The sequence below is a fragment of the Leptidea sinapis genome, chromosome 40, assembly GCF_905404315.1.
Source record: "Leptidea sinapis chromosome 40, ilLepSina1.1, whole genome shotgun sequence".
Lineage (NCBI taxonomy): Eukaryota > Metazoa > Arthropoda > Insecta > Lepidoptera > Pieridae > Leptidea > Leptidea sinapis.
Genome location: NC_066304.1, coordinates 5,356,162 through 5,373,497, shown reverse-complemented (window position 1 = coordinate 5,373,497; position 17,336 = coordinate 5,356,162). Strand labels below are relative to the sequence as shown.

Sequence of the window (17,336 nt, the reverse complement as noted above, 5' to 3'; positions counted from 1 at the left end):
TATTACTACTTTAGCTTGGCTTAGAATAGAATAGAATAGAAAGCACTATATTAGCAAGAAGAAGCACACACTTTCAATTTAAAATATTAATTACAATCTTAAAATACTTAATTACATTAGCGTTTTTGCTTTGTTTTACTTTCGTATTAGAGATACGAAAGTATGGAGAGCCGTTCTTTTCCTTCGGTTATACTGCGAAAACTATCGAACCAGTCGGAATAATACTAATTGTGCTATAAGATGCAGCGTGTTTCGGAGAAGGTTTAAGTGTTTGATATGTTGGTGATTACTTACCCTTTATTTTTGACTTAGAAATACCTATATATTTGCAATAAAAAATAATTCAGTCACTGACATTTCATTACATATGACAATTCTAAAGGCCGGCAACGCTCTTGTGATTCCTCTGGTGTTGCAAGTGAATGTGGGCGGCGGTGATCACTTAACACCAGGTGACCCGTACGCTCGTTTGTCCTCCTATTCCATAAAAAGAAAGAAAAAAAAATCACGCAATGAGCGGGCGCGGGGTATTTAGTTTATGGCAAAACAACATTGGCCGGGTCGGCATTTGTTTTATAAGTATAAATCGAAACTGAACTAAATTATCACTTTCAATTATCATTTTCATATTGTCCTTAACATAGACTTGCTGCCTTATTCATAATAAAACGCTTTTCGAAGGTATAAATCTATATAAGTTAAAACTTGTTTTAAGCCTATCGAACGTTCGATAAAATTCCTTATTCATATTCGTTAGATAAATCTCCCATAACTAAAAAAACTAATACGTCTCTATAGTACGCAATGTTGCCATTTCGTACAAAAAACATGATAATAACTAATTTAATGAGGAACTGTCAATGGAAACAGACATCTTTTCACTGTCAATGGTTTGTCAGTTGTCAAAAGTCGATGTCAAAATAATTTCAAACTTCAAAAATCAAAGTTTTGAAGTCTGTCGGTTGTCAATTTAAGACGGATATCCAACAACTTTGAGTGGGAAGCTTTAAAACACATTATTTAACGAACAGCTGATCGATGTCGGCCATGTTTTTTGCGTTCGAGTGCTTAAAATAGGTCTATAGAAGGGTCCTGGCTGCTATAAGTCACGTCAGCTTTATCGAAGAGATAATGAGCTTTTAACCTCTAATATGCGATTATGAATATCACTTTTTAACAAGCGTATATTAGCGTTGTTTTAAATCTCCGCTAAATCATTATGAATAAGACATGTTACATATTCTAGCGTGTAGACAAACAACGCATATGAGAGAGAAGAACAACTCTAATGGAGATATAACAAGATAGAAAAGGAAAGCGAATGTTACTTTAACCGGTTTTGACTGATGGATCATAAACAGACTCTTTGTCATTAGCTTCTTAGTATTTTATATATTAAACAACTAGCTACACACACAATAACAAATCAATATTGGTCACGTATTATCGAGCTGTCAGGTCGTATATACGCTAGTATATTCTATATATAATGTTATTGAGTGGCAAGCTGTAGATGTATTTTTGAGCTTCCTTAAGTTAAAGCTACTGACTATTTAAGAAAAACTGACAGGAACTGACACACCTCTAGGTAGGGGACCTATTAGATTCATATTGGTAAAGGGTTAACATTGTGTACAATGTTTACTTTTGTAAGTGCGCGTGGTGAGTTGCAAGGGGAGGGGGGGAAGGTAGTAGAGGAAAGAAAGCGATAATGTTCCTGATGTTCAAGATGGATCCTCAAAGTCACCTTCCGCTGCGTTGGTACCGACCCGGTCTCGTCCTGTACGTAAATGTAGATTAGATAAGATGCGCAATATTAGGTATTAAGTTTACTTTGATAACTGTACATTGTAGTAAGTATTTTGGGGTTGCATTGTAAATTTAGTGGGGAGGGATGTAGTGTAGGTAGACGTAAATATTGTCTCGAGTTTGACGTGCATTGTCAGAGATTACATAAGGTGATTGATTGTTGAAATAACTGCTGGTTTCAGTTCTTGCTCCTAACACGAGATATTATAGAAAGCATCAAACTAACAGACAGACGTAGAGCCATTTTAAAAAGCTTTGTCTGCAAACAACAGTTTAAATTAAACACGGGCTCTTTGTACAGGTTGAATCAATGTGTGCATATATGGATATATTATTTTAACGTTGTGTGCGGTATTTTGAAGGACTTCTTTGTTTTGTTGAGCATGTACGACATTTTGTATGGGTTTTTATGACGTGCAGATGACCAACCTGATGTTACACTGTGTCATCTGCCTATAACTATGACGCGTTATAAAACAAACTATGGCACAGCTAAGTAGCTAATTGACACGTGTTTTTTTATGACAATAAGGGAGAAGACAAGCAGGACGTTCAGCTGATGTTAATATATACGCTCTTTCTATTACAATGCAATGTCGCTCAGGATTCTTAGGATTCTTGAAAATCCCAAAAATTCTGATCAGGACCACAATTGTCTCCTTGAGACAAAAGATGTTAAGTCACGTTTGACTAGTAGTTTCACTAGCTACGGCGCCCTTCAGACTGAAACAAAATGATGCTTACACATTACTGCTTCACGGCAGGAATAGGCGCCGTTGTGGTACCTATAATCTAGCCGGTATCCTATGCAAAGGAGCATCCCACTGATAATATAAAAGACAAGTAAAAAGTAAAAAAAAAATATTTTCTCTACAACTATTTCAATTTCAGTGCCGCTCAGGATTCAAGAATCCTGATTTGTTTCAATCAAGATTCTAGATACTGAGCGGCATCGTAAAATCATCTCTGTAAGACATATACGAGTACATGACAATATGTTAAATCTAATAAGCCCAGTGAGTTCTACAAAGCCTCTACAAAGCGCAGGTCCGGCCTCCTAAGGAGTATCTCTGGTCTGGCGCACCCCAGTATCAGCTCGATCAATTTGACCGAATGCGACGCAGAGCTGCTTGAATTGTTGGAAACCCAGTGTTCTGTGAACGGCTGGATTGCTTATGTGGATGAACTGATTTTCTTTTTCCGCTTTCGAAATTTAGCTGCTTGCGGTGGAACACCTGCAGATACAATTTTATCATATCCCTAAAACTCAACAAAATTGTCAAGATTAGATATAACTTTGAAAGTTTACGTTGTGACTGAGTTCCAAACACGACTTAATAGTTTTCGAAAAAGTGAGAGTTGACTGGTGAATTTAATTAATTGATTGTGCTGTGAGTAGATAAATTAATATTGGACAGTCAAAAAAAGCGAATATGGAAAATGCATGATGTCATAAGATATTGATAGGTGAAGTCAAACCAACATTATAGTTCTTTAGTATCGAAAGCAGATGAATTTTCGTGGATCCCTGCTTACGAATTGTGAACCCACATTTTTTTGTCACGCCAACGAAGACCCCCGTCGAGTCTCTCGTTGTCCCCTGGAGGTCCTGGACCTATTTAGAACGTTTTTATCAATCGATTCACACACAATTCTTGGGAAGCAAACACTTTCGCATATAACATTATCTCAACGTCGTGTATAGACATTACTTACTGTTTCGGTATTAAAACAAGTTTGACGGGGCAGGCCGCCGCCTCGTCGAAGTCATGAATCTGGCTTTATTTATAAAGCAATGTTGTCTGTAAGCATGTATGTAGGTACTATGTTAGTTTTAATGAAGAACAAAAACTTGTTTTACGCCAGGTACTGATTAGTTTACAAATCAACGTCGTAGGATCTTATTATACTTGGTACACTACGATTTAACTATGTCTGTGTTATTAATAACATGAAGTAAAGTCCACATGTTAAAACAAATTTATATTGCGCTCCAAAATTTATAGGTTTTCTGATTTTAAAATATCACATGTATTTCTTATAGTAATGTTGTGCCTACCTATAATTTAAGTACATTTAAACTATTTCATTATATTTGTTTAATTCTTAGTGCATAAGTTAATACATTGTATTTAGTTGGTAAGCCTTTATGAATAAATAAAATAAAATAAAAATGAGACTTAATAACGTGCCAGATTTTGTCAACATGTCCTGAAGATGCCTCGTGTAGAGGCGTAACACGTGTCGAATTGTTTAAAAGACAAATATTGGCGGAATTAACACTAAAGAAAACTCAAAACATTTGGATAATTATGGATTTCCGCAAAGTAACGCCTACTTCAATATTTTTTTTTACGAAGAAAAGTTAAAATATCTTTGTCACTACAGAATAACATGGCAGGGATAAGTGATTTTAAACTTGGAGTAATCCATTGGAGTCATTTCATTGCGTTATACCAACTAATATTATAAATGTGAATGTGAGTTTGTTTGTTACGCCTTTACGCCGGAGCTACTGAACCGATTTTTATGAAATTTGGTACAGCGACAGACTAGAGCTTAAGAAAGGACATAGGCTACATTTTATCCCGGAACAATCCATGGTTGCCGTGAGGTTTGTGAACAACTGGAATTCACTTCGTTGAGCTATAACTATACCAATAATAGACTTGCTTAGTTTGCAATGTTCCTCGAAATAGGATTCAAATAATATGTTGGGAACGGGAGCGAAAGCGGGAACTGGAACTGGAATAGGAAATGGGATTTCCAAACCTGCTTATTATTTTTAAAAACTCTTTATCTACGCGGACATCAGCTAGTAATATATAAGATTGTGTGTTTAAAACCCAAATATCATTTCATTCGTGGTGGCCATTGTAATCCAAATAATTTACAGTAAAAAAAACATAGTCTGCTTTACATAGCACCTACTGGTAAAGTACATTTAAATACCATGTGAATTAGAGTGTCAATCCTAACGCATGCCATGTTGAAAAAATATTCAAAATGATTGAAGGCTTAAATTGAAACTAATTAAAAGTTGATTGTGCCATTATAATAATTATTGTAATCTAGACAATGCTGTACAAGACGACATAACATCTTAAATAATTTATACGTCTAGATAAAGTCTCTCGCTGTTAGACAACCGATAAAAACAGGCCAGGAATATTAGTTTAGTGTGCGTGACAGGCTACGTCTTACACTAGCGATTTGTATGACACTTCGTGTTAGTGTGCGCTAATTGCTCAAAATAGAGGTTAGTTCTTAAGTCTATTTTTTTCGACGTTTACACAGCTGTCATTGTCTATCTAGACCAGTGGCTCCCAACCTTTTCTTCGTCATGGACCATAGTGAATCAATCCGAAAATACAATTTAATCAAAAAGTAGAATTTAAAAATTGCATTGCATTTTATTCTTAAGGCAGCCAGGAAGATCTTCGAAGCTAACGCCTGACGCTGGATGATGCAATGCGTCGTTGTTGCCTGAGGATTCTTCTGTTTTACTAACGTTGCCAGACCAGAGCGTGATCCCAACATTACTGGCCAGAGCGCACTCGCAGAGGTTCACTCTAAACTCATTTTTTTTTCGACGTTTTCACAGCTGTCATAGTATATCTAGAACAGTGGGAGGCTCCTTTGCACAGGATGCCGGCTAGGTTATGGGTACCACAACGGCGGCTATTTCTGCCGTGAAGCAGTAATGTGTAAACATTACTGTGTTTCGGTCTGAAGGGCGCCGTAGCTAGTGAAATTACCGGACAAATGAGACTTAACATCTTATGTCTCAAGGTGACGAGCGCAATTGTTGTGCCGCTCAGAATTTTAGGGTTTTTCAAGAATCCTGAGTGGCACTACATTGTAATGGGCAGGGCGTATCAATTTCCATCAGCTGAACGTCATGCTCGTCTCGTCCCTTTTTTCATAAAAAAAAACGTATATATGATCTAAGCTTTGGTACCATCATAGATCGTCTTCTGATATAAAATGTTCCCAAGGAGTTGGTCTCCTTGTAATTCCGTTGTTGAGACAGTGGACGTGTCCGTCGCTGATCCCTCCAATTCATCCGGAAACTCTTACTCTTCTGTTTGATATAAGACTCTTTAACACTTTCAACGAGATTAGTTTAAACAGTTTGAAGTTTAAATGGATATTTTTATCTTTGTTACTTGTAAACTGCGTTAACAGGTATAGAGAATTTTTAACATACTTAGGCTCGGCTATATCAACTAACTTTAGCAATAACAAACATGTTAAAGTACCGGTTAAGCAAAAATGTGTTGCATCATTTGACAATTTTTAGATGACCTCATAAGTTTAACTGTTAATCTTAACCGTCCAATCTTCGTCGGTTAAAGCTATTGTTAATGTTAAATAGCTAAATAGCAACCTGTAATAATAATCACATAAATGTTCGTTATTACCTAGATATTTATACGATGCAGCGATGGTGCAACATATTCCGCAGCCTATGTTAAAGGCAGCGTTACTGTTAACGTTAAATTTGACTTTAACCTTAGCTATAACAGCTAATATGATGCAACCCAGGCTAAATAATTGGTCTTATAAAGAATATATCTTAATATATATAAATTACGTGACACGTTGTTTGTCCTCGATGGACTCCTAAACTAATGAACGGATTTTAATGGGGATTACTTCATGGAGTGTAGTTTGGTCCAACTTGAGAGATAGGATAGTTTTCATTTCGATTTAGGACCCATAATTATTTTTATTTCCAATATTTGTTTTACATGGACATATTTTCTATGAGAGAATTTAGTGACGCACGGTTTGATAGTTCCGCTGTGAAACAATTTCATTAAGTATAACAACAGGGAGCATATTTTACGAAATAATTCTTGATTTTTTGAAATATTATTGGTAAATTCCTATAAAACAGTATTTTTTTATTATCTACAGAACAACGTCTGTCGAGGCAGCTAGTATAGATATTGTATTGCCGATATTAAAATCGCGATACAAAAGTAACTGTTGATCGTAGATGATGAAATGAAATTGTCAAAAATAACCCTTAACATTTAGGGGGATGAAAAATAGATGTTGTCCTCAGACCTACCCAATATGTACTCAAAATTTCATGAGAATCGGTAAAGCCGTTTCGAAGGAGTTTAACTACAAACACCGCGACATGAGAATTTTATATATTAGATATATATATAAATAAAGAGTATAGGATAGCACGTGTTTATATTAACAACAAACTGCTTTGTCACACACGCAGTTCATATAATATTGGTCTCTTGACACACATAAGTAGTTTCGTTAATTAAACACACGAGTAAGATAACCTAGTAACTGTTAGCACTGCACTAGTATTAACTACTCTACTAGTGGGAGGATCCGTTTAATTATATGACGGATAAATTCAATTATTAGTTTTATCTTTTACCAGACCACCAATTTCAAAGTGTCATCGTCTCGTCATCTTTTCAAATGGTAAGCAATAATTCGGTATTCCCATGATGCTTCCACCTAACCGAATTATGGAAGCGAATTGTGTTCAAAATAGCCCAGAGGCTGACTTAGCAACGGTCATATAGGTACATAATATCGATACCTTACTTCCAAAGAGTAATAATTCAGAAACGTTTGCTCAAACAAATTCAAATAAAAATAGTTTAAAAAAAAAAACTGAAAAACACGCTTTGGTTGAAAAGATAATAGTTGAAATTTAAAATGAACATCAATTCCTGACTTATCGAGAAATAGAAAAAAATATTAAATAAATCTACGAAGTTTGAACGAAATCTGGCCGTTTAAAGTGGGTCAAAATCGCGCCCTAATGAGTCGGTTACAAACAAACATATATACAGGTGAAGTGTTCGAAGTAAATCCATCGAACAGCATTATATTACAAAAATTGCTTAGTAGATAAAATTAATTGTAATAAAACCATGTGTTGTCCTTAGTAAGGCACTACGCGGGTGACCATTGATCGGGCCGGTCCTAGTTACCATTAACCATTCGTCTATAACCATCACAGGACCGGCCCGAGTAACCATTTTAACCATTATTTCCAATTAGTAGGTAGTAGAGATCCGCGTACTCACAAGTAGTCTTAGTATCCATTAATTATAGTTATTTAGCAAGTGTCATACATTAATTTAGTATCTTAAGTATATAAATACTTTTTCCATAAAAACCTATAAGTATATATATACCTACCCCTAAGTGCACCCCTTTTCATGGTCCTTCGAGCCGGATGCCCCCCTTTTCATGAAGCTCATAAAAAGCGTGTAAAAACAACTCGAGTTATTACTGTATAAAACGAAATATCATAGACTTATGAAATTATATTGGATGTAACAACTTAACTGCATGAAATTATCGACTTGTTTCACTTTGATAATGATGGGTTATCATTTATGGAACAATTTCTTATACCTACTCGTCTCAAACATACTAAATTTCAGACATGTTACACGTCTAACTAACTGATGTATCGATATGTATGTGCTGAGTACAATATACTAATGAATAATAAATAAATTCCTTCCTCTGCGTTTGAAATCCATAACATTTAGTGGTATAATATTCGTCTAGTAGGTACTATGGATATTAAAGTTTAGGATTGAGGAACAGTATTTTTTCAAATCATTAATCATTAATCCGATTGCAAGTATTACGCCTGCCCATTGCAATGCAATGCAATAACCCAGAATTCTTGTAAAATCCAAAATTCTGTCCGGAATCACAATTGCGCTCGTCAATTTGAGATATAAGATCTTAGTTGTCATTAGCCCATGAATTTCAGTAGCTGCAGCGCCTTTCAAACTAAAACGCAATAATGCTTGCATATTACTACTTCACGGGAGAAGAATTCGCCGCTGCGGTACCCATTTCCCACATAATATGTACAGAAGCCTCCCACTGGTTTGCCAAAACTTGCATCTTATCCTCAACAACTGACCCCGCCTACTGAGTCCCGCCTACAGAGGTCCCGGGTTCGAATCCCGGTAGGTGCAATAATTTCTATTCGAGTCATGGATGTTTATATGTATTTATGCATGCTTAAGTAAGTATATTATATTAGATATATCGTTCTCTTGCACCCATAGCACAGGCTATGCTTAGTTTGGAGCAAGATAATTTGTGTAAGAGTGTGTCAATATTGTTTTGCCTCAGCGGAATTGTGATTATGATGCAGTATTAGTTTGCCATCAGACGAGCTTTGAGCCTCGAAGGTGTTCGCAAGAAATCAACGAACAAGATGCACATCAGCTTGTTGCAAGATTGCAATCGTTGTGTTTGTCGTGCAAGTCGCGTAATGTTACACAGTGTGCCGTTGTTTGGATGCACATGGCGTATGTCGAATGACAAGGAAAATTCACGTGTTAACTGAGTTTAAAATTTTGAAATGGTAAACATATTTTGAACAATAGAAAGAAAATAATAGTAGATTACTGCACATTCTTATTTTGATTGTTACCCATGTCAAATAAATCTGGAAACATCGGAAGTTCTGGTAGGTGGAAGAAACGTCTAAAGAACAGTTTTTTAAAACTCGTTTAGATGCCACACAATGCTACACATCCAGAGTCCAGACAGTGCGAACATTAATTAATTATTATGTACTGTAACGACACTAGGAGTTCTCCCGATACAGCTGATGGTTTTAAAACAGAAGTTTGATATACGGTCAATTGATTACTTTTAACTGAGCAAATGAAATAAATTATATTTAAACACCATGTAGTATATTCTATAATAATATGTAATTCGTAGAAAAACAAATAGAAATATCTATTTACAATAAAGAGTGACAATAACATAACATATTGCAACAACACTTAGCAAACGTCATGAAGCTACATCAGTTCGTTAAGGGGCTTAATATGGAGAGAAGAACTGATAGGAAACTTCCAGCCCATCTTTTAAATGGCTACCGCAGAACCAGATAAAGCCATGCATTATTATCTTCTATATAATCTGCTGTACTATATAATGTCCTGTTTCTCAAAGGCCTTTAAATATTTTTGCTCAGTGACAGGAGTCACTGAGCAACACACAACTAGGAAGTTGTAGAGTATTTATTAAAGTGATACTTTTATTACATCGTCTCAAACTTTTGTGTCTGTGTGTTGCATGTCGCGTGACGGTCGGGCGGCGCCTATAGTTCGCAGCTGCTGACCGTGTTGTGTATAGACTATTACTCATTTGTGCCAGTGCTCCACGCTATTTTGTTTGTTTTTGTTGTTTCACTTTTACCGTCGTTTCATAAATCACACAATCCTTCTATCAGTATGGTAGGGTTGAAGACCTAATAAGACGTATCTCGTTATTTGTCCGTGAATAATAAGAATAATAAAGGGCCAGTTACCAACGCAACAGAGTAGCAGATCTCAATCGACAGCTATAACAAGCTCAAGTGGTCGCGAGACGTCCCGCCCTACTGACATACATGCATCCTCCGAAATAGAACAAACAACTCATATGCGAAGGGTCGCACGCAATACTTGACAGCTAACACAATTTTATACTTAATCACATCCGTACAAGTTTCGTTTTTAAATGGCAGCGTTTAAATCAAGTTATTTGTCCTGACACAATGCCAAAACCTATCAATTGAACAAATTAGAAATTTAGAATGCGTAGTGATTGCGACACTAAGTTAAGCATTGATTTTTTATCTTAATAATTACATATTTGGGAATTATTTTATTGTGTATATATTACCAATATATGATTGAAAAATTGGCTTTTGAGATCTTCACAATACAAGTTGAACTAATAATCATACAATTGACGACAGCAAAGCTATCTCATTAATCAGTCCTGCGAAAATCACTGATCATGCTTATCATGCTTGCAATCTGTGTGTGGCAATTCTGTACAGTGCGGTTGCCAAGGAACTTTCTTCCACGTACAATGGAATGAGCTTCCTTGTGCGTGTACATTTTTCTAGATAACCGGCAACGCTCGACCTCCTTTTCAAGGAAAAAAGACCAACCCTAGGAATATCTTTGAATCCTAAAATTATAAGCCTAAATATTTTCTCTTTGAAATGCTTTGGTCAATACCGAATATCGGTGGGTTGACCTAGGCATACATTTTACTATCAGATCAGCTCGTACTGAAAAGGAGTCAGGTTAAGAGATCCAAGATTGAGAGAACCTGCATTAACCTCTTCAAATGTTTCACTTTGATACTAAAGTAACAGTCGAAAATACTCTATATGATTGAAATCAGTAGCCGTTGAGTTTCTTTGTATGTTCTTTGTTCACGAGCTCAACTTTTTACAAACATATGGTACTTCAGTAATTCTAAAGATTCATTCATTCAAAACCGCTTAGTTTAAGCCTAATTGAATAAGTTTTAAAGGTTAGAAGTAAGTTGTTTACGGATACGAAGTTTTAGGGGCAGATGTAATTAGCCTCACAATTTTTCGCCATATCTCTCTCTATAAGAGGTCATTCGAGCACACTTCTGAACGGGACCTTTTAATGCCATTCACTTTATACCCTGGATGACCAGGCGTTCTATGTTCTGACTGCTTCGCCTCACGATACACGAAGAGTCTTTCTCTACCATCACATTTAAAGTGTCACTTAGCTTAATATTATTACAGCGCGAGCGACATAAAAAACACTAGGAGAGTTACTTGCGACGTTTCCACTCTGTGATACCATTTATTTTCCCAAGCGGTGTTAGTGGTTTATTGACATCAGAGAGTGTTGTCAAGGAATTAATTTAGAAAAAATATACGACCTTTATGACCTCTTGCATGAACGTAAAAGAATACAGTGAAGGACGTAGGGCCGTGGCAATTTTAGGTTCGTAATCTCTGACAACCAGATTGGTTTTGTTAACCTCGCTACTTGGAACAGGGATGGAGTCTTGTCAGGATGTACCAGCCTCGCTACTTGGAGCAGGGATGGAATCTTGACAGGTTGTACCAACCTCGCTACTTGGAATAGGGTTGGAACCTTGTCATATGACGTGCGTGATGTCAGCAGGCATAAACCGGTACTTTTGATTGGTGATTTTGAATTGTTTGCATGCCTATCACATCACTATGACGTTTTTAAAATGGTGGCTTGAAATTCACTCAACGCGCGAGTATTACTCCATTGTTTTGTTTCTTCTTCTCTTATTTAAACATAGATCGTAATTGCACCATATAACAAACTATTGCATAGCAGGGCAGAGTGTTTGTGAATTTATTGTATCGAGGAAATTTTATCTAATCGTGATATAGTGTTTATCAGATCGAATATTATAGATATGATAACATTTGACACACTAAGAATTCACAAGTACTTTGTAACACTAGTCAAATTGAAAGTTTTAAGCCTCATTCACTACTGAGGCTTAAAACTTTCAATTTGACTAGTTGAAATGTTTTAAGTTTGTATGTCGACCAAAAATAAACGAGGTTTAGAAAGACGAGGTTCGCTCCAACTACTTACAGCTTGTTTACTGGGCTCAGTAAAACATAATATTGCGCCTATGTTTTTTTCACCCTAGCTATTAGTCTTAAGCTAGGGCTGTCAATTTCAACAAAAATATTGTGTTAATTTTAATATTCGTGTCTGTGTATTTCTTTATCTTTATAAATATAATTCTCCTGTACGTGTGTTGACAGTGAACTCCTCGAGCGATTTGAATGAATTTTTCTGAGTGTGTTCAAGTGGATTCGAGGATGGTTTAGATTCACAAATAAACTATCTCCACAAACAGCTGGACTCATTTTGATGTATTTTTGTGCGTGAATTTGAGAATGGTTTAGATTCTCAATTCGATCCATATATGTATAATTCTCCTGTCTGTTAGTGAACTGCGTTGTGTATGTGAGTGAAGTCTTCCTAACGGCCTGGCCTGGCCTGGACCGATATTTCAAGTTTAAGACGTGTTTGCTGGACAACGTCTGGCGGGTCCGCTAGTATATTTAAGAAGACGTAGTGTTGGTAGGCCTAGATGGACCGACGATCTGGTCAAGATCGCCGGAATAGGTTGGATGAAGGCAGCGCAGGACCGATCGACCTGGCGGTATTTGGGGGAGGCCTTTGTCCAGCAGTGGCGTCTTCCGGCTGAAATGATGAAGATGATGGTGGTGTTTTTTTTTTATGGAAAAAGAGTACAAACGAGCATATGTACGGGTCACCTGATGGTATGTTATCACCACGGCCCATACTCTCTTGTAACACCAGAGAAATCATATTGTTGACCTTATAAAGTTTGGAATAGACGTACATGTCGAAGATCTGAGGGTACTGCAGTAACTATTACTCAGATAATGTAATCAATGAATAATTTAGGATAGAAATTGAATTAGGGAGCTTAAATTAATACTAATAAAAGGCAAGCTAACCAGATAAACAAATTATAATTTTAGTGGCTTAAACTAAAAGTATCGAGCAGCTAGTTTAACAAGTTAATCACATTATCATTTTGAGATAGTGAATTTAAAGCAAGTTCACAAAATTAATTACAGTTTTTAGTTGAAACCGGCAAAGCTTCTACTTATAATGTTTTCTCTCCAAAATCTTTAAAATAGGAAGTATTCCAATCGGAAGCATTCCAAACGGACGTCTCGTCTGTAGCTAGCGTGACTTGCTTTTGCTAGTCCGACCCCCGTTTGACGGGGTATACATATAATGAATAAGAAAAACGAAACCACATTGGCTGGCGAGGATAGAACCGGTAACGCCGTGGTAAGAATCAACGGTTCTACTCATGGAGCCAACGATGCTTTTTCTAAATTGTAAAATGGGTACATAAAAAAATATACCAACAGACGTGACAAGAGGTATTAGCAATTTAGAATGCTTAGCAGCCCTAGAGATAACTCCTAAAATACCGGTTCCCTAAGAAACCAATGAAAGGCTAGTAGTGCGTGTACCGTGTACATTTCTCACGGTGTAGAATTACTGTAGTATTATGCAAGTGTCGAGCTGTTGTGTGCAGCGTGTAGTATGTTGGTGTAGGTCAGTTCTGCAATATCGAAGCGCGATTAGATTGCGCCGGTGATTTCTGCTATTACATATATGAATTGTGTAGAGGCTTATGCCTAGATAATTTTTTGGCGAGGCGATAAAAACGATAACTCGAACACATACATATTATATCTACTAGCTGACCCGACCGTTGTTCTATGCATAATAAATAATATACTGTTTTTATGAATTTCTAAATAATATTTTATATAATCAAGAACTATTTTGTGAAATATGCTCAGAACTTTCAAACCGTGCGTCAATACATTCTCTCATAGAAAATATGAGCATACAAATATTGGAAATTTAAAATAATTATGGGTCTCAAATCGAATTAGAAACTATCCTATCTCTCAAGTTGGACCAAACTGCACTCGATGAAGTAATCCCCATTAAAATCCGTTCATTCGTTTAGGAGTCCATCGCGGACAAACATCGTGACACGTAATTTATATATATTAAGATGTATAAGAGTCTCGCGTCAGAGAATGCGGACGGATATACTAGGTCTCTGTTTACGGCCGTTTTGACCACTCTGCAGTACTCTAGTATTTACAAAATTCATTAATATTAAAAGCAAAACAGAGTGCGACAGATAATGAAGATATTTATATTATTTGGAAATAGTTTTATCCTGAGGATAAAAATCAAAGCGAATACGTTTGTAAGGAAAAAAGGCCCCTAATACTCCCTCTTAATGCATTTTCAATACATTCCCGATCTGGTCGAGGAATATTAGGATTTTCTATACAACACTCTTAATGGTGCGCCTATTTCGCACTTTTTTTTTGTGAATCTTTAAAAATTCGGTAAAATATATTCAAAGAACTAGAATTTCCCAGAAACAATGTGTTCTCATCGACGTTATTAGTCACATTTCCAAAAAATATAGATTCAGTTCAACGACCGCTTAATTACAGTTCCAACTATATCGGAAAAACCCTGTAGAGGCAATGTAGGCTGCGAAAAATCATAATCAATAAACTCTGTGCGTTATATTACAAACGAGCAATTATTGTACATACATTGGTAAATAATTTTGTACCTATTTATCTATATTTTGTGTATCTTGGAATCGGCTGTAACTATTTGGATGACTTTGGTGGTTTTTGGAATGTGCGTTTCTTCCGTGTTTTCGTACCGGAACCAGAGCCTTTGAAAATATCCGAGACGCTGGATTATGCAAAATACATAAATAAGTTTCCTTATGGGAAATCACGCGGGTACCTGGTGGTAAGTGATCACCGACGCCTAATCTCCATTGCACTGAAAGAATTCTAACAGGAAATCGTTTTGTTTTATGGGCACCATTGTCATATGGTCATGATGATATCGTCGGGGGCAGGTTTTTTAAAGAAACAGGAGGACAGAGTCACTTGATGGCAAGTAATGACAAGATGAGAAATACTGCACAATTGCATTGGTGACCTTTATAACAATTTCACCAACTATGGCGAACTGTTGAATCAAACTGACTGAACAACGAACATATTGCTTATATACTGTTCTTGCCTTTCAACAAAATAAGACCAAACAGCTTAGAGAAATACAAACTCCCTAATCTGTTAAAAGATATCGTATGACGGCCGTTCCCAATATTCAGTATATCTCTTACTTGAGATATAAATCGTAACTATCGTTGACTTTTCTGTCCCAATAAACTTATCGACGGTAACTCACCTTATCCGTACACGCTGTCTGTCAATGGGACGACGAATAGCTTTTCAGCGCTAGAAGTTTGTATGGAAATTGCAATTCATGCGCCCCAATATAAGGCGATAAGAATGACTTATCGGGTATATTGGGACAGCTTCAGATTATTGACAGCTAATTACTGACATTAGAAGGTAGTAATTTATCTCTATCTGTAGATAGTATATTGGGAACGGCCGTAAGACGCACTACAACGAGGCGTGGTTACGCCAAGTGTTTGCTACAGGGTACAGTATGCTTTTATTTATCTACGCAAGAGCTATATTTGGAAAAACAATACATATTTAATGCACAGCTGTTATGAGAATTGAAAGACTAGTACGTAGTTGAATAAAAGATGTAGGACAATGTTATTCCGATAGTCCAATATGGTCCGGAACCTATTTGGGGACTGCCTAAGAGCGCCATTCGTCACACCCTGAGGAACCAATGTCAACAAGAAACACTTAAACGATGGAGCAACTAAACAAGTTAAACCGTTCCAAGCATTGATAAATGCATTCAACAAGAGAAACGCAAATGAAGCCCTAACACTGCCCAGGAAAAACCTATGCATACTCACCGGGATGCTAACTGGGCACTGTCACCTAAACAGGCACCTCAGTGTGGTCGGAATAAAAAACGAAAGAACTTACAGACTTTGCCTTGAGGCCGATGAAATGTCTCTTAATCTCCTCTGCGATTGCGGCCTAATAATGCATATGCGTAACACCATCCTTGGCGAATACACCCTGCTTCCAGGTATTGTTTGTTATACTCGTGTTGAGACGAAGAGTTATAAGTTCGAGTGGCGAATGCAATAGTTCAATTCTGGACGCTCTGTTAGGACTCATTAGGACTAGGCAAATAGCCACCCTCTCCAAATAATAGTTATTCCGGTCGTAATTTTAGGAATCTCAAACCTAAATAATTAATTTAAAATGTCTCCGTAATCATTTTCCACTGCTGAAGGTCATGGAAAAGACATTGTGTTAAACAAGCAAGTTGCTATTACATGATATCGTATTTCAGATAGCTGTCTGTCTGGCCGCAAATGGTTTAATTGCATATAGAATTTGTAAAATGTCCTTCGATTGCTGATATAATGAGCTCAGTGAATGAGACAAGAATCTCGTGACATTATTCAATTTTAATATTAAATCGTTAGGCCGGCAGCACACTCGGCGTTACTCCAGACGTAGCGATTCCCAAGAGTGTTGTTATATTTTGTTGTGATACATATTAGAAACGGTATAACCCTTTGACTTATTACGCCCGCGCCAATACATCGATAACTAAATATAATTTAGATACATGATATTTAACGGTTAACTCGTAATCGTAAAATTTGGAAACACGATGTGATTTGAAGTCATTTCTTCGATCAAAAATTCGATGTGGTTGTCGAGGAAGGTTTTAGTATATAATTTGTTAAGGTTTGGAAACATTTTTGTGTACGTTAACGATTTGGAGGTGTCGGAAAAAGCCGGCAAGCATCTCTTGACACCTGATTTTGCTGGCAACCGTCCATGGACATTCCATGGTTGCCTTACCTCTCCCCATCCCGTGAGCCTCTTTCCCGTTTGCTCCCTCTTATATAAAAAAAAATATAGGTTTACTGAGAAGACCGCGATGGAATATGTATATCTCTTAAGGGTAACATACTATATCCATTGCTTCATTTTTAAATATTGATAACACATTTCCGATGGCCTTAGACTGCATTATTCCCGAATACTTACATCAAATTTTATTTCTATTGACCGAACAGCTTCTGTCGGGTCACCTAGTCTAAATAATAAAATTACCCTCAGTACGGCGTAAAGATTTCGCGGATAATTAATTTTATTTTTATCAGGCCCCAGCGGGAAACGA

At 36.7% G+C, this 17,336-nt stretch overlaps 1 protein-coding gene across 4 annotated transcripts in view; it reads left to right on the top strand.

Annotated features, from left to right (window-relative positions):
• Nucleotides 1-17,336, top strand: part of LOC126976385 (solute carrier organic anion transporter family member 74D) — a 103,374-nt gene that overhangs the window by 51,821 nt on the left and 34,217 nt on the right. The gene's annotated exons all lie outside the window — the stretch shown is intronic.